General features: G+C 44.4%; 1 protein-coding gene across 3 annotated transcripts in view; it reads left to right on the top strand.

Annotated features, from left to right (window-relative positions):
- Positions 1–16,013: 16,013 nt before the first annotated feature.
- Positions 16,014–23,680, top strand: part of LCLAT1 (lysocardiolipin acyltransferase 1) — a 181,177-nt gene continuing 173,510 nt past the window's right edge. Inside the window, exon 1 of one of the 3 annotated variants that reach the window (XM_019448273.2) lies at positions 16,014–16,181. The gene's annotated coding sequence lies outside the window, so the exon portion shown is untranslated. Of the gene's footprint in view, positions 16,203–16,265; positions 16,383–23,680 lie in introns of those variants that run through there. The other 2 variants (XM_019448281.2, XM_019448294.2) reach the window with 2 other exon arrangements.

The following is a 23,680-nucleotide window of genomic DNA, read 5'->3' as shown; positions in this document are numbered from 1 at the left end:
TGAGGGAGGCACCATGCTAAGTATTGGGAATTCAGACCCAGAGTCATTCACTCCTTCAGCTCTCCCTTTTGGGGCTTGTCACTATGCTATTGCAGATGTATTCAGAAAATCAGGTACAGGCCCCAATAATTACACTCCAGTCTCTGACCTAGATCAATGATTCTGAATCTTGAATGCATTTAGAATTGCCTGGGGAGCTTTTAAAAAATACCAGTGCCCAAACCCCATCCTGAACCAATACAATTATCATCTCTGTGCTTTTAAAAGCTCCCCAGGTGATTCTAATGTGTAGCCCAAGTTTAGAACCAGTGTTCCCGAGGGTGAGCACAAAGCCTGGCCATGTCAGCTACCTTGTGGGAAACAACAGAAGGTACCAATGCCTGAGAACCACTTCATTCTTTTTTTTTCTTAATATTTAAACTTTACTTACTTTTTTTTTTTTAATGTTTATTTATTTTTGACAGAGAGAGAGAGAGAGAGACAGAGCATGACCGGGGGAGGGGCAGAGAGAGAGGGAGACACAGAATCCAAAGCAGGCTCCAGGCTCTGAGCTGTCAGCACAGAACCCAACGCGGGGCTCGAACTCACAGACTGTGAGATCATGACCTGAGCCAAAGTTGGAGGCTCAACTGACTGAGCCACCCAGGTGCCCCTATTTACTTATTTTTAAGGTTCATTTGTTTATTTTGAGAGACACACAGACAGCGTAGTGGGGGATGGACAAAGAGGGAGGGAGAGGCAGAGAATCCCAGCACGCTGTGCACTGCCAGAGTGGAGCCCGAAGCGGGGCTTGAACCCACGAAACCGTGAGATCATGCCCCCAGCCGAAACTGGGTCGGACGCTTAACTGACTGAGCCACTCAGTCACCCCCAATGAACCACCTAATTCCAACAGGACTGTTCAGAATGCTGGTCTCGAACTACCTGAACTCAGAGAGTCCTCTTTTGTCATCAGATGCTCTGGGCAGGAGGGGGTGGGGTGGACATTGAGTTGAGGGTGGCTGGTGATGGCTCTGTACGAGGGCCGTCCGAGATAGGTGGTGTTCTGGACAGCGGTCAGAGGCCTCGAGCACCACCTCTACCTTTCACTGGAGAGAACCTGCTCTAAGTAAAGGGCTTGCCTTAGCTCCCGGTCACCATTACCACATTCCGGGTTTTTCCGTCGCAAGTAGAGGTATTTGGGTAGAAGAGGGAACTGAGAAGAACTAGACAGGGCTTACCGAGGATCTTATTCATGCCCAGGCTTCAACTGGCTAGGAAATTGACTCCCAGAGAGGGGAAATGACTTGAAACAATTAGAGCACAATGCAAAACAGGACACGATTCAGTGCCAAACCATGGCTGCGGGCCAGAACTGCCTACTCTCGGTGCTTTTGAGGAGTAATGGTTCACCGTGGGTCGTGGGTCGCGGTGTACTAGCACTTTCTTTCTGGGTTGATTGACGTTCACATTTTCGTCTCCCTAGAAGCATTTAGCTGGAACAGATTCATAAGCCAAATTAGATAAAGGCAGACAGAAAAAAAAGAAGGGAAGAGAAAGCAACCTTTAACCACTAAGTATCTCCTTCGTGTGCTAGCACCTCGCAACGTCTCCACAGCCAGAGCCTACTTTTTACTCTCATGTAACAGATGGGGAAACTGAGGCTCAAAGAAGTTAAACTCATTTGCCTCAAATCATAGGGTTGACAAGTGATGGCAGAACTCAATCACGTCCAGCTCTCTCTACTGTATTTACTCTTTTTTAAAAAATGTTTATTTTTGAGAGAGACAGAGAGAGAGAGATAGAGAGCACAAGCAGGGAAGGGCAGAGAGAGAGGGAGACAGAATCCTAAGCAGGCTCCACCATGTCAGCACACAGCCCGATGCAGAGCTTGACTCATAATCTGTGAGATCATGACCGGAGCCAAGATCAAGAGTCAGACGCTTAACCAACTGAGCCACCCAGGGCGCCCCTACTTACCATTTGTGAAACCATGACTGTAATACATCTTAAATGTATTGTATGTTAGTAGCTTGCCTGCAGGTCTATGAACTGGACAGTGCTTCCCGGTGGTAAACTGAAGATTTCAACATCTCCTCTCGCCTCTTCTCTTTCTCATCGTTCTTTATGTTTATTGGCTCCTGTTTTCCTAGGTTGATCGACATGACCAACGTAAGCTGAATATGATCATCGAAGATGTATGGCCACGGGTAGAAATAGTAGACACAGAGATTAAGACATAGGAAATGGATCCAAGGTGAAGGTCTGCAACCTGCAAGCCTACAAGTGCCAGCAAGGGTGGGCAACTCTCGTACACAGTGTTCTCTGAAGAATCCCAAGGGAAAATGGATATCTGGGCCCTTTTTTCAAGACGGTTTTAATTTATCTAGGAATAGAGGACACTGCCTTTTTTTTTTTTTTTTTTTGTCTTCTAAACACATAAATATATAACTGATGGAAAGATGGGTATATTTTCCTCTCTTGAGGAAATCCTGGAAACAGGCTTGGTGTCCTGACTGCTGTGATTCACCACCATGGTCCAAGCATGGCACCTCAGGCAGAAGGGCTTTGTGACCTTGTTACAGCAAGCATTGAGCATGCCATTGTTTGTCTGTAATGCAGGGCAGCTTCTAGATGCTTGCCGCCTCTTATTTGTCCATGGGAATTATCTCTCATCACCAGGCAACAGAAAGAATGAGCCTCCATTTCTGAGAGATCACACTACGTCTGATCCCGGCTGTTAGTTTGCATCTTAGAGTCTGGGGGCGTTTGTGGCTGAGAATCTCTGAAGATGAGGCTGATTTACTATCTTTTTGGCACCATTTGGCATTTTTTCTCAGACACCTTTCTGTCCCTCATGAAGAAAGTGGTGACTTTCGGGTTCTGTGACACAGAACATGCTCCAGGATACTCAGAAGTTCTGGCCAAGTCAGTAAGCTAGTCAGTAAGAAGAAAGGGAAGGAAGTGACCATTTATCAAGCAAGTACCATGTAGTCGTAGCCCCAGGGGGCTAACATTATCGTCTCAAATACGCAGAAGATAGGACAAAGGAAGCGACACTGTCACAGTCTCGGGGCTCAGCATCAGATAGACTGAGCGTACCTCTCGCCCTACATGACTGACTAGTTCCTACACTTGGGCCAAAACCTCTGAACCTCAAGATTTACTTTTCTCCCACATTTAATATTTTAATAGCTTTATTGAGGTATAATTGATGTAGAGCGCACTGCACATGTTTTTTAAAAGGGTACAATTTGATAAGTTTTGACATATATGTATACCCATAAAACCATCCCCCAATCACGCTGATCACAACCATCACCCCCAAAAGTTTTCTCCTGCTCCTTTGTAGGCCCTCCCTTCTGCTCGTCTCCACCCCGGTCCCCAACAACCACTGAGCTGCTCTCTGCCTGAGTCAGGTAGACAGGAATAATGGCCCCACCAGAGACAAAGATGCCCAAGTCCTAACACTCCCCCCGCCCCACACACACACCCCGCAAAGCTTTGAATATGTTACCTTATATGGCGAACAGACTTTGCAGGTGAGGTCTTCCCAGGCCCAGTGTAATCGCAAGGGTCCTTATAAGGGAAAGAGGGAGGGAAGCAGGAGGGTCAGGGTCAAAGAAGGGGAAGTGATGACAGAAGCAGCATTGGAATCAGTGAGAGGTTTAAAGACTCCACTGCTGGCTTTGAAGAGGTAGGAAGTGGGGCGCTTGGGTGGCTCAGTAGGTTAAGTGTCCGACTTCGGCTCAGGTCATGATCTCACGGTCCATGAGTCCGAGCTCCGCGTCGGGCTCTGTGCTGACAGTTCAGAGCCTGGAGCCTGCTTCAGATTCTGTGCCTCCCTCTCTCTCTGACCCTCCCCCGTTCATGCTCTGTCTCTCTCTGTCTCAAAAATAAATAAACATTAAAAAAAAAATTTGAAGAGGTAGGAAGCAGCCGCAAGCCAAGGAGTGCAAGTTTAGTTGCTGGAAAAGGCAAGGAGATGGATTTTCCCCTAGACCTTCCAGAAGGACACAGGCCTTGCATCCTGCAACAATGTCATGTGCAGTATGATTTCAGCTCAGTGAGATCCCATGTGATGGGCTAATTGCCCTCAAAACTATGCAGTCCTGATTTCTGTCACCTATGAATGTTCCCTCATATGACAAAAGAGATTTCACAGTTATAAGGAAATTACAAATCTTGACATGGGAAGATTATCCGGGATTATTTGGGTGAGCCTTAAATGTAATCACAAGTGTTCTTATAAGAGGGAGGCAAGGGTGAGGGGAAATGGGAGATACAGATTTCCCGTTATGGAGTGAATAAGTCACAGGGATGAAAGCTACGGCATAGGGAACACAGTCAATGATACTGTAATAGTGTTGCATGGTGACAGGTTGTGGTGAGCACAGTATAACGTACAGACTTGTCCAATGTCGTACATCTGGCTAATGTAACATTGTGTGTCAACTACACTTCAATTTAAAAAAAAAGGAAAGAAAAAGGGAGGCAGAGGGACATTTTACTGTGGAAGAGGAGAAGGTGATAAGCTGTGGGGAGCAGGGAGATCAGTGATGTGTTTGAAGGACAGGGCCACACAACCAAATAATGCTGATGGGTCACTTGAAGCCAAAAAAGGGCAAGAGAGTGGATTCTCCCCTCAGAGCCTCCAGGAGGGACCGGCCCTGCCAACATCTTGATGTTAGCCCAAAGTAAAACTAATTTTGGATTTCTGATCTCTACATCTGTAAGAGAATAAATCTGTGTTGTTCTAAGTGGCCATGTTTGTGGCAATTTGTTACAGCAGCAGTAGAAAACTAATACACATTTTTGCAGATGTAAAATGAGAATGATATATCATTTCTGGGGGTATAGTAATATTAAAGAATTTAGTTTGTAGCAGATGGCATTCTTTTCCTAAAATGCCAGTTGTGTCTTTCTCCTCAATGCTGAAAGCAGGTGGTCTTTGGCATGCCTTTAATTATACTTCCCAGCAGTGGCAATATTAGCAGGAAAAGATGTGTTTGTCTCATAGGAACTCTGGTGGGATGACCATGGGGAATATGAGCCTATTCTGGGGAACGATGGTAAGACATGACTGATTGTAGTCCAGGATCAATAACCCCACAGAGCTGATCCCTGGATAGAGAGGGTGATAGATAGGACACCACCAAGGGGAGTGGATTATGGAGAAGGGTTTTCTTTTAAAATGTACGTTTTGGGGAGCGTCTGGGTGGCTCAGTCGGTTGAGTGTCCAACTTTGGCTCAGGTCATGATCTTGCGGTTTGTGAGTTTGAGCCCCACGTCGGGCTCTGTGCTGACAGCTCAGAGCCTGGAGCCTGTTTCAGATTCTGTGTCTCCCTCTCTCTGCCCCTCCCCCGTTCATGCTGTCTGTCTCTCTCTCAAAAATAAATAAACCTATTAAAAAATAAAATAAAATGTACATTTTGGGGCACCTGGTGGCTCCGTCGGTTGAGCATCCAACTTCCGCTCGGGTCACGATCCCACGGCTGGTGGGTTCGGGTGCTGTGTGTGGCTCTGTGCTGACGGCTCGGAGCGTGCTTTGGATTCTGTGTCTCCCTGTCTCTTTGGCCCTGCCTCTCCTCTATCTCTCTGTCTCTGTCTCTCTCTCTCAAAAATAAATAAACATTAAAAAAATTTTAATGTACGTTTTAATATTATCCAGGTAAGGTGAGATCAACACATAAGACTGCCATTGAAAACACTGTTGGTTAGCCATGGTTGCCAGGAGGAGGAGACCCTGCGTACTGCAGTGGCCACATGGGGAAGCACCAGGTTCAGTTAGGAGATGAAGCAGTGGGAAGGCAATGTGAGCAGAGCCTTTATTGTGGTTTCCATAGGAAGGGACAGGCAAAGCAGAGTAAGCAGGTTCAGGATGGGTTAGTTTGAGTAATTTCAACAGGCTCTGGGGTATAGGGGATGTCCCAAGTTGTCTGGTTCCTGACCTTGGGGTAGTCAGGGCAGGGAAATTAAGCCTGGAGCATGAGACCCAGAGAGGAGAGATGTAGAGGGTGATGGGGGTGGGGTGGGAGTGGGGCAAGCTCTGGACTGGTTAGCTTGCTTATGAAAGGCAGACTCCCAGGCAAGTTGTTTGCCATATGGGGGAGTCAGGCCCCAGACACTAAAGCAGCAAGAACACAGAAATTAAGAAAATATAGTTAGTACAATTTTCTGGATGGCCATCCCAGATGGATTATGTAGACGTCAGGGGTGATTCAGTGGAGGTCATAACTAGATGCTGAAGGAATTGGGATTGGGCTTTAAAGTTCACCACCATTTAGTGAAATAGTAGGGAAGAGGTAACAGGCATTTCTTATTGGAAGACAAATAACTTCTCAGAGAGGAACAGTTGGGCTGAGAGGGTCACTGGCAGCATAGGATGTGATCAACAGTGTTGGCTGGTTACTCAGTTCGGTTCCCAACCCCCTTTTCTTTTGTCACCTCCCCCTACAGATTCTAGAAAGTCAGATGCTTGCTTTCCCACATTCCTTACAGATAGAGGTGGCCGTGAGACTAAGTTCTGACAGATGGGACAATCGGGGACATGTGTTGTGAAGTTTCTGGGGAGGATTTTTCTTCCTGAATAAAAAGAAAAAGCCTCCCGAGGAGAACACCTTTTCCTCTATTTACGGTTTCCTGCCTTTGTGATTCCTGGGGTTGTGGCAACCATTTTGTGGCTATGAGGCAACATGTAAGAAAATTTAAAACCAACATGTTCAGGAAGGCAGAGCAGAAGAATGGTAAGGACTAGGGTCCTTGCTGTCATCCTTGAGTTAGAAAACCAGTTCTGAGACTGCCTACATCTATACTTTGAGTTAATTAGTACAAAATACCCATGTGGTTTAAGCCATTGTAAATTGAATTTGCTGTTACTTACAGCCGCAAGCATTCCTTACTGATACAGAGGGTTTATGTCAGATAACAGTAGGACAAATGCTTATGTCATGTTGGAGGAGTGGTTCATCACCAGGGTCCTAAATTTACTTTCTGGCATTTTAATCTTACTAGTCTAAGTGAAATTTTGGTCCATTGGTGTATCAGGTAGTATATCGGCAAGAAACAATTGGAATGTTCAGAAGGGATGTTTGGAGAGAGTGAAAGGGATTATCATAAAGGTGGAGTCTGAATCAAGGGAGACTAATAGAGGATGGTGAAGTACCCCAGGTCTAGATATGATAAATCAGGAAAACCATACATCCTGAAGAGGCAGGGGAGGGAATGGGTCCCAGAACTCAGTGAGTGCTGAGCTGTAGGAGAAGAGCCATGGCCTTTGGTGGAGTATAAACCTACTGTCACCCCACAGACCACAGGGAATCAGCCTGGGCAACAAATGCCTTGATCTCTCTCTCAGCCCACCCTGCAGACTCCTGCCAGTGCCTCCCATTGGCTGAACTCTGCCACAGACAGATAGCCAGGGAGCTGGGAGATGCAAGCTGGACACATCAGCAAAAAGCATCTGTGTGTGGGGGGAGGGTCGTACACACACCTTTTAGAGCTAGAGGAGCAAACAGAGAATCGTCAGAATTAGATTGTACCCCTGGTTTGTGTTGATACCAATTTTTTGCATCTTCTAAGCCACTCATTCCAGCACCGAGACTCCTGAACTACCTAAATCACGTTGCCTTCTCGGGAAATCAAAACCCTTACTTCCAAATACCTTTTGAGTTCCAGAACATGGCTGGGTAACTAAGAGTATGCTAAGTCTCAGTCACAGGGACTTTCTCAGATGGGGAAACCGAGTTAAAAGCAATGGTTATCTCTTGGCCTCCTGTCAGGTACCTGTGGCCTCTGCTGGCATTGGGCTGCGTGTTCCTTCTAGTCATCAGCACTGAGGAGAGTGGTTCCTCAGGAGGGAGAAGCAGTAGCTTCTTTGCCTCTTTCTGAGCTCTGTTACTGAGAACATATTTTACCTCATTACTATCCCATTTTGAAGAGGAGGAAGCAATTACATGGGTGTAGAGATTATCCCCTAAAATAACAAAAGTACAATAAGAATGAGGACTTGGGATTTCCTGCTTGTCATAGCATTTCCCTGAACATTGTGGGGTGCCCTATTAAATATGACTATTAAATCAATGGCTCATGGGGTTGAGTAATTCATCAGCTGTGATACTCTAGTGTAGGCTTTGGGAAGGATTCTGAAACTCGTGGAAAACTGACCTTCAGAGCAGTAGAGTGGCTTAACATCATGTCCTAATGTTATAGGCACATTAAAGGGGATTTTAATGTTTTTCTCCTCAAAATTAAAATGGTAATATGTGCACCTGCTTAAAATTCAGACAGTACAAAAGGCAATACATTGATGTGTCAGTTCAATGGTATTCAATTCTTCTTCCCAAAGGCAGCTACTGCGATGGGTTCCTATACAGCATTCTCCGATATTCGAGGCAGGTAAGATCATATATGTATTCTTTTTTTTTTTTAATGTCTTTATTTATTTTTGAGACAGAGAGAGACAGAGCATGGGCAGGGGAGGGGCAGAGAGTGGGAGACACAGAATCAGAAGCAGTCTCCAGGCTCTGAGCTGTCAGCACAGATCCTGATGCTGGGCTCAAACTCACGGACAGCGAGATCATGACCTGAGCCGAAGTTGGACACTTAACTGACTGAGCCACCCATGTGCCCCTCTTTTTTTTTTAAAGGCAACTTCCTACCTCCCCCCCCCCTTTTTAATGTTTATTTATTTTTGAGAGTGTGCACAAGCAGGGGAGGGGAAGAGGGAGAAGGAGACAGAGTATCCAAAGCGGGCTCTGTGCTGACAGCAGAGAGACCGATGAGGGCTTGAACTCACAAACCATGAGATTATGACCTGAGCTGAAGCTGAAGTCAGACACTTAACAGACTGAGCCACCCAGGTGCCCATATATGTATTCTTTTAAAAAGCTAACATTTACTTGTTGGGATGAGCACTGGGTGTTGTAAGGAAACCTATTTGACAATAAATTTCATATTAAAAAATAAATGGATAAACTCAAGCACAAAGTAATGATGATTACATTAAATGTAAATGGTCTGCAAACTCCAAAAAAAAAAAAAAAAGCTAACATTTACTTAGCTTTTGTGTTTTGTCTGTAGTGAATGCTGTTGGTGCCCATTCCAGATGGGTCACCCATCCCCCTGCTGTTGTGAGCAATGGTTCCTAGTGGCTCACAGCTTCCCCTTTTCTGCAAGGACTCCCGTCAGCCTGATAGGAGCTGCCTTGCCCAGCTGGTTATGCACCCCCACCCTGGGGCAGCCAGCAGTCAATAACTGACTGATATGGGAATATAAATGGCTGGTCCCCTTGTCTCAAGGTCGAAAAACCTTGTGGTATAATTCGTGTTCCAGAGTACCACACACACACACACACACACAAGGGTAATTATTTGAGGTGATAGATGTGTTGGCTAAACTTATTGTGGTAATCATTTCACAATGTATGTGTATATCAGATCATCATGTTGTACACCCTAAATTTAGACATTATATGTTGATTATATCGCAATAAAACTGGGGGGAAAAGGAGCCTTGAGACTTAGAGTTGGGATATCTGAGTAGATGCAACTTGATTCCCTCAGATTCCCTGAACCATCTATACCTGCAGAAGTGGGCCTCTCTGTGTGTTTGGAACACAGGAGCCACCCTTCCTCAAAATGGGTCAAATCTCACCCTGATCTGATAGGAGAGGTGCTTGGGCTATAAAGGAGAGAAAAGATTATATGCCACAGTGGCTGTAGGATCTAGTTCACCATGTGTGGATCATGAGTGCATTGGACTAAGGGGGTAGAAAAAAATGCTGGTTTAGGGAAATTTGCTAATAAAAGTCACATTCCCATGACAGTATTTAACACTGTGGTAAAGACTCTTGGAACCAGTTCTAATATAGTGCTGGGGTGATTCTTAGAAACTGGGGAAAGTAATGACCACATTAAATAAAGTAGACATGCCAGAACTATCATGACAGAATGTGGACATAGGAATCAAAAAGCTTTAGAAGTAAGTGTGCTAAAATACCTTGACCAAATAAGACCAGAAACCCTTTCAGCTGACTCTGTTCTTCAGGAGGGCCTGGATGACTATTAAGGACAAATGCTTATGGTTGAAGTCAAATAGCAAATGCTCCATAGGGACACCAGCATCACTGAGAAGCTCAGCGGTGTTTGAATTCTGTAGACCAGGGCTGATGATGGAAAGTGATGTTATAGAATAGGATCCCCTAGTACAATGGAGATAACAGGATCCTAGAATAGCAGAGACCACTGTGGCAACCAGGGAGACTGACCTGAACTATGGAGCTCAATAAGAGACCACAGTATTTCTAGGGACAAGAAGTAGATGAGCAGCAAGGAAGGGTATTGCTTAATATGTAATCAGCAGAGATTAATAAAGGATGAGTGGAAGGCTGGGGTCAAACTCTCTTCAATGGCTAGCGATGATCTCTTGTCTGATTTCAAGAACTGAGCATATTCCCAGACCTACAACACATGGACTGAAGGAGAGATTGGGTGTCCATGAGGAAGGACCTGGAACAGCATGGCAAGTATATTCACATTTCTCCAGTCCTTCTCCAAGGTGATTTAGGTTTATTCCCCAGATAACCATTCACTGGGGAAAGAGGAATAGCCTGAACTTTTGAGAGATGTTGAACCCAGGGTCTAAGTTGGTGGGGATACCCAGGAGTCCAAAGCACCATCATGGGCCCCCTGTTAAAGTAGGGGCATATTGGAGTCAGATAATAAATGTTCTCTCAGGTCTGTCTCACAGTGGGTCCACCAGGTCCACTTACCAACTTGGTGATTATTTCCCTGATTTCTGAATGTGTACTTGGAATGGACATACTCAGGAGTTGACAGAGCCCTCATATTTATTGGGCGTTAACCCATAGAGTAGGAGCTAGTGTAGCAAGAAAAGCCAAACAAAGCCCCTGGAACTGCTCCCTCTCTCTCAACGAAGATGATAAACAAAAGATTCAGGGGAAAATAACATTCATGGGGGACAGACAATATTACACTTTTAGAGTCTTGCTCTAGTGCTATGTTCATTTCCTGTTTTCTGTCCCAATATATTCCAAAGAGACCTGGACCATCTGGCCATTCTACACACTACTACATTTGGTCTATCATATTGAAATTTCATGCTAGTCAGATCTGATGAGCAGAAATGCAAGTATTTTGTATGCCTTAATGAGACACATAAATTCCAAAAAGTGGATAAACCCCAGAAAAATTCAGAAGCCTGCTACATTGATTACAAATTTATATAACAGTTATTATTATAAAAATAAAATTTTTTTTAAATGTTTATTTATTTTTGAGGCAGAGAGAGACAGAGTGCAAGTGGGGGAGGGGCAGAGAGAGAGGGAGACACAGAATCTGAAACAGGCTCCAGGCTCTGAGCTGTCAGCACAGAGTCCAATGTGGGGCTCGAACCCATGAACCGTGAGATCATGACCTGAGCCAAAGTTGGATGCTTAACCAACTGAGTCACCCAGGCGCCCCAAAAAATTTTTGATATAACTTTAGACCTATGGTAGAGATGCGAAGGGAGAACTAAAATTTCTGTATGCCTTCAACCCAGATTGTCCTTAAGTTAATATCTTATATCAGTGTAGAACATATATAGAAACAAAGAAAATAACTTTGGCATGATACAATTATCTAAAGCGTAGACCTTATTTGGGTGGTAAAGTGATCCAATGGTCTAGGGCATGTCAGGACCTCTTCCAAAATCAAGGACAACTTACTGCACCTTGTATTTTTTCCCAATGAGAAAGAAGCATGACACTTGGTGGAACTCTTCAGATTGTGGAAGGTATGGCTCAGATCAAGAAAGGACTCAGCAGAATGTCTAGCCCATGCATGGTACAAGCAGCCCTGTCACTTGTGCCATACCACCTGACACATCTCATGAAACCAGAGGTATCTGTTGTGGAGGTAAGACCATGCAGGGCCCCTGGCAAGTCCCCAAACAAGAATCATGGTGCAGCCCCCTAGGGTTCTGGGGCATGGCCATGCCACCTGCAGGAGAGAGCCATGCACATTTAGAAAGCATCTCCTGGAATGCTGCTGAGCCCTGATGGAATCTGAGCATTTGACCACAGGGCAAGTCATTATGCAACTCAAACTGTCCATCATGAACTGGGCAATAAGAGATCTATCAGATCTACCAGCTCTTGAGTGTGGGTCTAGCAGCAATCTTTTAAAATGGAAGTGGTACATCCAAAATTGAATTTGAGCAGGCCCAGCAGACACACAGTAGCTGCATGAAGAGATGGCCTGGATCTCCATTTCTCCTACTACGGTTGCACCAATGCCTCTCCGTTAATCCATAGAAGTTCCCTAAACCAGATGGTAGAGAAGGAAAAACCTGAGTGTGATGAAGTTGACAGGTTTGATCTGTGGATGCAAGAGGAAAATGGACTGCTACTTCACTGCAGACCTACTCTGGGTGAGAGTAGTCTTCCCAATGGGCACAGTTGAGGCCAGTGTGTGTAGTCATTTATTTTGTGTGGGAGGGAATTAGCTCAAGAGGATATACATGGACAAAGGCAGTGGCAAATGGCTTAGCTGGCTGGTAAGTGGCCTAGAAGGAGCAAGCTTGAAAGACTGGGGTGAAGACCTAAGGGGGTCAGCATGAATTGTGAGGACCTTTGGATCATATGCTAATTATCCCCAAAGAAATTCAGTATAGCTGGGCAGAAGGGTTAGGAGTAAGGGCATCAATGTCAGAGAGACACACACTCAAATCCTTTACTCTGCCCCCAACCCACTGTGAGCCCCTGGGCAAGGTGCTTAACCATCCTGAGTTTCATCCTACCCCATTCATCAAAAGGGCTGACATGCTACTTGGTACACTGGCACACTTGGCACACTGAGAGTACTCAATAAATGGCAGGTAGTTGTTGCTATTCCTTTGAATATGCTCAACAATCCTATGACATAGGCACTAATAACCAGGTTTATCAGATAAGAAACAGGCCCAAGGAAATTAAGTGACTTAACCAAATTATCAGTGTACCAAGTGTCAGAAATGGGATTTATAAGATTTGTTTGGCTTCCAACCCCATGGATGGCTTTAACACTGCACTGGAGGAACCGCACTTAGAAGTGAGGTACAAGACAAGAGCTTGCTATCAGATGAGTTCTCTCTTTCCTTTACAACAACTCAAAAAGGAAAGATTATCCTCCCTATTTTACAGATAAAGGCACTTGAGTGTCAGAGAGATTGCGTGACCTAAGGCCACATAACTAGTAAGTGGAAGAAGCTGGCATTTGAGCTTTCTTTGTACTATTTACATCTTCTCTTACTAGGGCAAGATTGGTGATGGGATTCATTTTAGGAAAATTCTATGGGGAGAATCTAAGAAAGCTGTAATTCCATCAGGGCCTGGGGTTCAAGAACGGTTTTAGCCTAGTGGACCTCATTCCTAGTGCAAAGGACCTTCTTTACCAAGAGTCAATAAGTTATTACTGGGGTGATAGCCTGAAGTAGGACAAAAGTGTCTTCTATACAATTTGAACTCTTTTCTTCCTTGGTATTTACCTGACTTGTAAAGTTTATGATCAGAGATGCCCAACTATATTATAAGTTCATGAAGTTTAAGCAGTGAGCTGAGCACACAGTACAAGAGTGGCCAGTGTGGAAAGTTCCAGCAGATAAACACCACAGGAAATGTCCAGAAGGTCACTTGTACACTGTTGGAGTTCACTTATTGGAGGGGGCGGGGCCCTAATTTCCTGGATGACAGTAGCACAAATTTTCTGAGATTACAAAGAGATGGTTTGGGCTCAAGACTTGTAGTGTCCATAGTGGGACTGAGCCAGGGTGCTTGAATGCCATACTTCTTGTATTTCTCCTTCAAGTCTTTTTCCTTGTACCTTCTGTAATACTGTGCTATAATAAATATATAGTTGGTCTTTGTGCCCATTCCTAGCACAGAGTTTCTAATACCATAGTATTTTGTTGAGTGATTGGAGATAGGATGGTCTTTTGTCATTCATAACAAGCTCCTTTCTACAGGAGTTTATGCTAATGATTGACCCCTGGAGGATGGGGGCTTGTTGCCAGGAGAACCAATCATGGAACTTTCAAGCTAATTGACCTACCTTCAGGGAGGGGGAGAGGGGCTGAAGGTTGAGCTAATCAGCAATGACCAATGACTTAATCAAACACATCTATGTAATGAAATCTCCACTAAGAAACCCTAACTAATGGGGTTCTGAAAGTTTCTGGGTTGGTACCCACACTGAGGTGCTGGGAGGCTGGCATGCTTAGAGGAGCATGGAAGCTTCGTGTCCCCTCCAACCCACCCATACCTTGTCCTGTGCATCTATGTCTTCCATTTGGCTGTTCCTGAGTTTGTATCCTTGACAATAAACAGTAAATGCAAGTACTGTGAGCTGTTCTAGCAAATTAGAACTAGAGCACCGGGGTTGTGGGAATTCCTAGTTTATAGCTGGATGGTCAGAGGTACCAGAGGCCCCAACTTTTGATTGGTGTCTGAAGTGGGGGGCAGCCTTGTACGACTGACCCCTTAACCTGTGGGGTCTGCGCTAACTCTGAGTAGTTAGTAGTGAATTGAGTTACAGTGGAGGATACCCAGTTGTGTCCAGAGAGAATTGGAGAGTTGTGTGGTGTAGGAAACTCACATATGTGGTGGGTGTTGGGAGTATTTGGGGTAAAAAAAGAGCAAATACCCTCAAGATTCCAGTTTCAGTCCTTTCCTTTAGGTCCCACCTTCACCCTCAAGAAAGGCCAAAGGCTAGAAGGTGAAATAGAGAAGACACCAGGGTGATTCACTCAAGTCAGTTAATCTTTATTTAACATCTGTTGTATTCAAATACACAGAGTTCTCTTCCTCAGCTCTAGCAGTTACAGAGATGCAAAGATAAACTATTTGCATAGTCCCTGCTTTCAAAACCCAGGAGTGCCTTCAGGGTTTTTCCCCTGGTCTCTGACATCAAGAAACTTAAAAACTTGTAAGAGTTGCGCGAAAAATGGAGATCTTTTATCTAGCAATCTTATTTTAAAGCTAAAAATGAGGCCTGAGGTTATAGAGATAATTGGCAGAGTCAGCTTTTGTATTGGTGTTTACCTCTGCTGTTTCTGGTCGTTTTCTATTACAATTTTAGCACATCTTAAATACTTCCGTATTTCTGAACAAAATTGGAGAGGTTGTGAAGCCGATTTAGGAAAGGAGCTCAGGAACTTTTGATTCACAAAGAAATTGGGGGACAATTTTGCTGTATTGAAGCTCTGCATCCCAAACCTATATGTCCGTTATTATTACGCTGTAAATTTTGTGAGGACATGAACCTTGTACTTAGACAATTCATCCCCCCCATCCCGTGACGTGTTGAATAAACAAATACATAAACATACGTGAATGACTTCTGAGTGGCTGTGTGTGATGCGTGGCTATGTTTGTTATTTTTTAAGATTTTTTACTCAGTGAGTCTTTGTTGAAGGCCAGCAGGAGGAAAGCGTAGCGTGGGAAATGAAGGGGTTTAACCACAGTCCCACCATTATGGAACTTTAGAATCCTGTAGGTCAGGGGGCGGATACACCACAGTGCAAAGCGACGAGCACCTTTTACGAGGGTTAGTAACGGCTGTGGGCGCTCGGAGGAGAAGTTTCTCTAGGAGGGGGGAAATGCTGCGCCTGCCAGGGAGAACTTGGCTCTGCGGATCAGGAACCGGAGTTCTAGAACTGGTTCTACCACTGATTTGCCCCGGGACCTCGAGCTAGTAAAGTAGGCTTGTAAATTCAATTCCCCAGATTTCTGTTTTCCAGTCTGAAACTAGGGGTTGGCTGGACGATGAGATTCCCTGGGACAATGCCCTCCGTGGTTTCCTATTGCTATTGTTCCTCGCCCTTACACCGCCCCCCTCTTCGGGAGGGCCAAAAGAGGAAGAGAGCGCGGCCCCTTTAAGGGAGCCCTCGACTACGGACGCCCGGGGTGGCCCCCGCAGGGGAACAGGGGCGGGGCGCTGGGAACCCGGGCTTCCCACGCAGCCGGGGACGCCGTCTCGTCATGGAGCTCGCAGCCAATCAGGATGGAGCCTTCCGGGACGCATTACTAGGGCGACGGGCCGGACGCCTCCCCGCTCCGGGATGAATTAGCGGCGGGTTCTGTTCGGAGGTTGTGACCCCCACGGATTCTCCAGGTCGCCCACGCGTCCCCCAAGGCGACGCTCGACGTCCTCTGCTGGTCACAGGTGGGAAGCCTGAACTATCAGGTGGGGGTTGCGCGCCGGTAAAATGGCGGCGGCGGCCGGGGGATTCCCGAGTTGGCGGAGGGGGAGCAGTCTCACGGGCTCTTCCCCTGGAGCCGAGGTTCTCCCCGGGCTGCGGCCCAGGTAACGGTCACTTGGCCAGGAACTGGGGTCCTGACGCAGGTGGCGGCGTCGCGGGCTCAGGTGAGAGGAGGCGCGGGGAAGCGATTCCAGGAGCCTGGGGACACGTCGGGGGGCTTTGGGACCGCGCGGGCCGGCTAGGCAAAGGCGAGGCGGCTGCGGGGCGAGGAGGGCCAGGTGTCCCGTTGGACGGCCCAGATTAGCGTCCAGACCTTCCTGTTCCAGATGTGAGCGGGTCTGGGAGCTGCCTCGCCCCGGACATACTCCTGTTTCGGCCACTGTGCAAAACGTCCCAAGTGGCCACCACGTGCGAGCCCTGATCTGTGTATATCCTTCAGGCGCCAGATGCCTGCCCATAGGTGCCCGAGTGGTGGTGCCACGAAAGGAAAGGTAGGCCCCAGCCAGGAGCTGCTGTCAAGCCTGATCCTTGAGGTGTTTTTAACTTCTACCTGCTCCTTAAAGAGAAGAAATAATGGTAGGGCACTCGAGATGCCTCAGGGACCTTTTGGTTCCTTTGTACTTACCTGCTTCAGGTGGGTTCCTTGGAATATTGCATCTGCCTTTGAAGCACATTAACTGTATTCCATATGCACGTGGCTGTAGACGTGGCTGAGTATTGGGATTCAGTTTAAGCCCAGGGAAGTAACAAGTATGGTGAAGGGCTTTCAGAGATGAAATACTGTCTATACACATCAGTCGCTTACTTGGGCAAAGACATGTCATGGAATATAATTAGTTGAGTTTTCAAAAAGTGTCTTAATGAAAGTCCTTTTTGCAAAACTGTTGATTTTTGAGAATAAAAGGAAATTGTCCAACTTTTAAACGTTTTTTCTTTTTTTAAGAAAAGTTTCTCTTGCCACATTTTACTTTGATGTGATAGATGAGCGTTAATTATCAAGTGACTTTTCTTTTTGATAGCAGGCTTGATTTTGCCTTGTTCTGTCATTGAGAAACACGGTAGCACTTTGTGTTTCAGCCCCAGTAGTTCTTGTCTTTTAGTGCCCACTGTGTGTCAGGTACTATGAAAGTGAGGCTTCTCCTACGTTTTAATTTGAGCTAATGGGTTAGTTCATCTGCCCCCATCTGCCTGTTGCTGACCGCCAAGAGGAAACAGTGGGGAAAACCTAAAAGACTTTTTCTTCCAAAGTGCTACCTGGAGATTTGGTCAGTTTGGCCTGGGGCTGGGGTAGGTGTGGTTTCTAGTTCCTACTCTGCCAATTAAAATACATTAGGGAAATCATATAACCTCTTTGTGTCTCCTCTCTGGACCGGGCAAAGCATTTCTTGTCCAAACAAGCTCATTGTATTGTGAAGAAAACAAAACAAAACAAGGCAATGTATATATGAAAGGGGTTAAGAAAGTTAAAAATATTCAATGATAGCAGTTGACATTTATTACTATGCGGTTTCTCTGCCAAGAACCTTATTTGTGCTGACTCAGTCACCTAGCAATTTTGTGAAGTACTTTCTCATCTTGTTATACCAATGAGGAAACTGAGGCACCGAATGGAAAAACTCTGTTCTTAACTGCCATATGGTTTTCCGGTATCATACAGATTTGTTACGCGTTAAGGAGATATATAGGAACAAGTTTTTCAATGAAGTAATTTCTTTTGTGATTGTTTTGGTTATATTTTATAAAAATTGTGTTTCATTCCATTAGCATCCAACAGTGATTTATATGGTGATGACTACAGTTACTTTGGTTAAGTGGTATAGTCATCTTACTTTTGGTGCCCTTTATTTTAAAAATTATTTTAAAACAAAGAGTTGACTAATTTCTAACAGGAAGCAAAAATCAATAATTAAGGAAGATTTGGTTTTTATTAAACTCCAAAAGAATAATTTGCTGGGTGACTTTTGAGCGAAAGCTTACGTTAGGTTGGTTCATTGCTTTGATGTATTTGCATTAAGTGTTCTAGTCTCTCTAGGAAAAAAAGGATATGGAATAAAAGTAGCTTGGACATTCATTGTTTCTTTGAGCCTTTATGGAATTGCCCTGCCAAGTCTTTGGCATGTAAAGATTAATTCCTGACCTTATCATAATGGAGTACAGGGAGAAGTTTCAGGTCCAAAAGTTTGTAGACCAGTGAATAAGATAAATAACTAATGCAGTGGGAGAGGGACTCGTATAGTTGTGGTGGGTACAGAGAGCTGTGGAAACACATACAAGTTGCTTTTGTTGGGGGTGGCCGTGGCTAAGATAGGAAGAGAAGTGACTGCAGGATAAAGGAGATAGGTTTTCTAGCCAAAGGAGTTAGCAGTGGAGAGTCAGGACAAGTGAGAGTGCATTGGTGTCCAGGGGTTAGACCAGAGTTTTGCAGAAGTTGCTGAGAGAGAACCCAGCAATGATTGTGAATTCTCATCTGAGAGAGTAAGTTTATCCTGTGCCCAGTGGGACCTGTAAAACAATCTTAGTCAAGTAAGTAATATTATCAAGTTTATGTTCTGGAGAGATGATTTTGGTGACAGGGCGATACTCAGAATGTAAGGAGACCAGTTAAGGACAGTTTCCATACTCCAAGCAAGAGGTGGTGAGGGAGCGAAGCAGGGCATTTACTGGCAGACCAGAGGTCAGACAGAGTCTGCCACCACATTTTGAAGGCGGAATGGAAGATTGACTGGGTGTGAAGAATAATGGGGTGGGAGAAGGGAACCCTTGATAACCAAGTAAACAGGTGTTGGTTGTTTTGGTAACAATATGGTTGCAGATTGGAGACGTTGTTAATTTAGTGAAGGGTAGAGCAGAAAGCTCTTTGTTACTGGGTTTTGGGAGAATTGTAAACCCTTTGATGTCGTTGGGTCAATAAAGTTTAACAGAATCAGGCATATAACTTCCTCTATGCTTCTGGTTTCATAGACTACAGAAAACTTACATATCATAAAAGTCTGCAGGGTCTAGTGTGAAGGTAGATCCACTGGAGTAAAGCCATGAAAAAGGAGTGGGAAGAATCCTCGTAAGTGTGTTGGGGGTAAACTGTTAGAATAACATTTTTTCATTTATTTTTACATTAGATGTAAAAAAATTTTTTTAACGTTTTATTTGTTTTTGAGAGAGAGAGAGAGAGAGAGAGAGAGATTGCGAGCGGGGGAGGGGCAGAGAGAGAAGGAGACACAGAACCCGAAGCAGGCTCCAGGCCCTGAGCTGTCAGCACAGAGCCCGACGTGGGGCTCGAACTCACAAACCGTGAGATCATGACCCGAGCCGAGTCGGACGCTTAACTGACTGAGCCATCCAGGCGCCCCACATTAGGTTTTTAATATATTTGTGCAGAAGGCCATTATAATATGGAAGTAATCACAAATGAATTCTCTAGTCGTAAAAGTGATCTCCATGCAAACATTCATAACCCTAGAGTTGTCTAGCATCGGACAGTGCTAAAGTTAAAATGAGAACTTCTCTCCTTCTACACCACTAAGAGAATGAAGGGCAGGGGTGCCGGGGTGGCTCAGCCCGTTGAGTGTCTGACTTCAGCCCAGGTCATGATCTCATGGTTCATGAGACGGAGCCCCACATCCGTCTCCCTGCTGTCAGTGCAGAGCCCAATTCAGATCCTCTGTCCTCCTGCCCCTGCCCCTCCCCTGCTCTCTCTCCCTCCTTCTCCCTCAAACATAAATAAACATTAAAAAAAAAAAAAAATTAGGGGCAAAGTACAGACTGGAAGAAGAAATTTGCAATTCATATATCTGACCAAGGACTCCTACCCAAAATGTGTGTGTGTGTGTGTGTGTATACAATTAATAAGAAAAAGTCAATTAAAAAATATACAGAAATTTTGAACAGGCTCTTTCTACTAGAGGATCTCTGAAGGTCTGTATACAGACCTTCAGAGGAGCTCAAGGGGCGCCTGGGTAGCTCAGTAGGTTGAGCATCTGACTTCGGCTTAGGTCATGATCTCACCGTTGGTGAGTTCAAGCCCTGCATTGGGCTGCTGTCAGCCTGTCCGCACTGAGCCCGTTTTGGATCCTCTGTCTGCCTCTCTCTCTTCCCCTAACCCATTCACACTCTCTTGCTCTCAAAAAATAAATAAAACATTAAAAAAAAGAGGTGCTCAACATTATTAGTCAATAGAGAAATGGAAATTAAAGCAGTGAGCTACTACACACCTTCTAGAATGGCTGGAATCCAAGAGGAACAGATTTATATGTCTACAAAAACAAAACAAAACAAAAGTAAAAGGATGTTTGTAGAACCTTTATTTGTGGCTGCTAAAAATTAGGTAAAACCCAACGTACATTAGCAGTAGAATGGACAAGTCAACTGTGGTACATTTATAAAAGGAAACATTATGAAAGCAGTTAAAGAATGAACTGCTGATACACGCGTCCACATGAATGGGTTTCGTAGACATAAGGAGCCAGGCAAAAGATTGTATACCATATGATTCCTTTAAGTGAAGTCCCAAAACAGGTTCAGCTATTTCCTGGTCCTAGAAGTCGAAGCGGTGGTTCCTCCGGCAACCTTTTGGGGTATTGGAAATGTTGTGTATGTTGAGTTGGGCAGTAGTTACATGGGTGTATGTATATGTAAAAACTCAAGTTGCACACCTAAGATTTGTGCACTTTCTGTTATCCTTTAAAGAGGTGCTAGTGAGAATTGGCCATGTTAGGCTAATTAACTTGATGAGGAAAACCAGCAGGAATGATGACAAGAGAGATGCTTTGTAAGAATTTAAAAGGAGCATGAGAGGCTTCAGGGGAATAAATGATGAAATCTAGGATTTTTCTTTTGTGATAATTGTCTTGCAAAAGGCAGATGTGAAATCAAGATTGTCATATCATGCCGTTTTACAGTTTAGCCACAAGATTATGTCCCAATCCCTTATTAATTCCTTGTCCTAAGAATTAGTGCATAGTTGTGAGTGTAACCTAAATTTTGGTTAATATAAGATACATTATGCAAATAAGTTGATTTGTATTTCATTTCATTTTTGAAGGTGAAAATTCTAATCCAGTCTATCTTTTTCATCATTGTGAAATGTCGCTGTTTAAGAGAAATCACTGTGTGGCTTTTTCCATTCTATGCTAATTGCTCTTGGATAACGAGGACTCCTGTGATCCCTTTGGCTGCAAGGTTTTGGATAAAGTAATGGAGCTGAGAAAAGCCTGTGGTGAGTTCCCAGTAGCAGTGAGGGAAAGTTCGAAAAAAAGTTTCGAAAAAGTTCGAAAGTTGTGAACTTTCAGCCATCACGTCTTTACCTGGTCCTCTCTGTCTGGCAGTGGGGACACGGGGATCCTACTGTGATAACCCCAGAGGCAGATGGAAGGCATGTCTGAGGGGCACCATCAATGAAAGCTGACCAGGGGTGATCAGCCACTTTTATCAGCAGACTTTCACAGTTGAGGTTTCTGAAAACTGAAATCGTTAACTTCCTCACTGGAAGTAGGTTGCTGCTCTGGGGACAATAAAGGGAAGACTTAAGCTACCCCTAGTTTTCCATGTCACATAAGAGCTCACCTCCATTTTATGCTTTAAAATAAGTGTATAGTTAATCCCCTTGGGAGAACTCGTGGAGCTGGTGACCTGGTAAGGACAGGTGTCACAAAGCAAATGACAGAAGTTAGGAATAAGAGAACCAGGAGGAGGAGAAGTGAGCACTGCAGCCATTCACAGCCTTCTTCGTGTGGAGAGAAGGGGATTGTTTTTGGCTCAGATATTAACTCTTTCCCTACAGGAATGTTCTGGTATCTTGGGGAAGGCAGCTTTGTCTTGGCTCTCATTATTTCTGCTGTCCTGTTGTTGTAATACAAGTGCTTTCTTAGAATTGTGTTTTTATTGCATAGCCTTTAAATAAAAATTTGCCTCTGTGGGCTTACAGAGGAAAATGATGGTAAATGGAGTGGCTTGAACACGGTAATGTTTATTTACTTAACTGGAATATTTTTGGACACTTAACCATGAACTTGGTGATGGGACACAGTTGAATAAGACACAATTCCTGTCCTTGCATTTACTGTCTAGAGGGCAGGGATAAATCAGTGCCTTCTGTACAGAGATCACTGAGATTTTTGTCACTTCTTGTCACCTGTGGGTTTTCTGTGATGAAAGGTAAGCATGGCAGCTGTAAAACATGAGGTCCATAGGCAGTCTTGGTGACACTCTCTTTTAGTAGCTATTAATCGTAAAAGCTAATATTTGTTGAGTGCTTACTACATATTGGGTTCAGTCCTAAAATGCTGTTAAGTTTGTAATTCCTCTAATTCTCACAGTGTCCCCTGTAAATACTATTATAGTCTTTGTTTTACCGTCGAGGCAACTGAGGCCCAGAAAGGTTAAATGACATGGGTTTGAACCTAGGCAGTCTAGTTCCAGAGTCTGCTGTTTTGCCTGTTTTAATCTAGTTTAAATTTAAAATATACTTTATGTAAATATACTTATGTGGCTTTAAGTGTAAGAGATTATGATTTGAATAAGAGTATGCTTTGTATTACAAGTTATGCTCAAAGTTCCTGTATATCCTTGCGAACACAATTGACTAGCTGCATAGGGTGATTCTCTCTGTAATGTGGGAGTTTTAATGTATTTTTTTAAATGTTTATTTTTGAGAGAGAGACACACAGAGCACAAATGGGGGAGGGGCAGAGAGAGAGGGAGACACTGAATTGGAAGCAGGCTCCAGGCTCCCAGCTGTCAGTGGAGAGCCCGATGCAGGGCTCAAACCCACGAACCGTGAGATCATGACCTGAGCCAAAGTTGGACGGTTAACCAACCTAGTCACCCAGGTGCCCCTATAATGTGGATTTTTAAATGAGACATCCTTTTGCCCTTTTCCCCTTTCGTGTGTTGTGATTATTTTGGCACTCTTTATATATATATATATCATATATATAAAAATTTATAAACTTACACATTAACATATATATAATATATAAAAAATATATTTTAAAGTTTTTTATTTTAGGGGGAGAGAGAGAGAGAGCGCGTGAGTGAGCCAGAGGAAGCATGCAGGAGGGGCAGAGAGAGGGGGAGAGAGGGACTCCCAAGCAGGCTCCACACTGCCAGAGCCCAATGTGGGGCTCAAATCCATGAACGTGAGACCATGACGTGAACTGAAATAAAGAGTCAGATTCTTAACTGACTGAGCCACCTGGGTGTCCTGGCACTCTTAATACTCTTGCATGTGCCTTTATATCATTGTGAAATTCAGTAAACATACACTACTGGGTTTTTATTTCTGTGTGTACATAATGGTATTTTATGATGTAGTATTCAAACTGGAGAATTTGTGAATTACTGGACTGACATACTTGTTAATGTGAATAACTACAAATAGAAACTTAAGTTGTACTTTCTGCATGGCTGTTAATTAAGACCAATTGATTAAATTAAAAGAAGAACTATATTTGCTTTGTCCTCTGTA

Source organism: Panthera pardus, unplaced genomic scaffold, assembly GCF_024362965.1.
Source record: "Panthera pardus isolate Hobbes unplaced genomic scaffold, ASM2436296v1 HiC_scaffold_26, whole genome shotgun sequence".
NCBI classification, from domain to species: Eukaryota; Metazoa; Chordata; class Mammalia; order Carnivora; family Felidae; genus Panthera; species Panthera pardus.
Note: the sequence above shows the minus strand (reverse complement) of the source record. Positions and strands in the feature narration are given on the sequence as shown.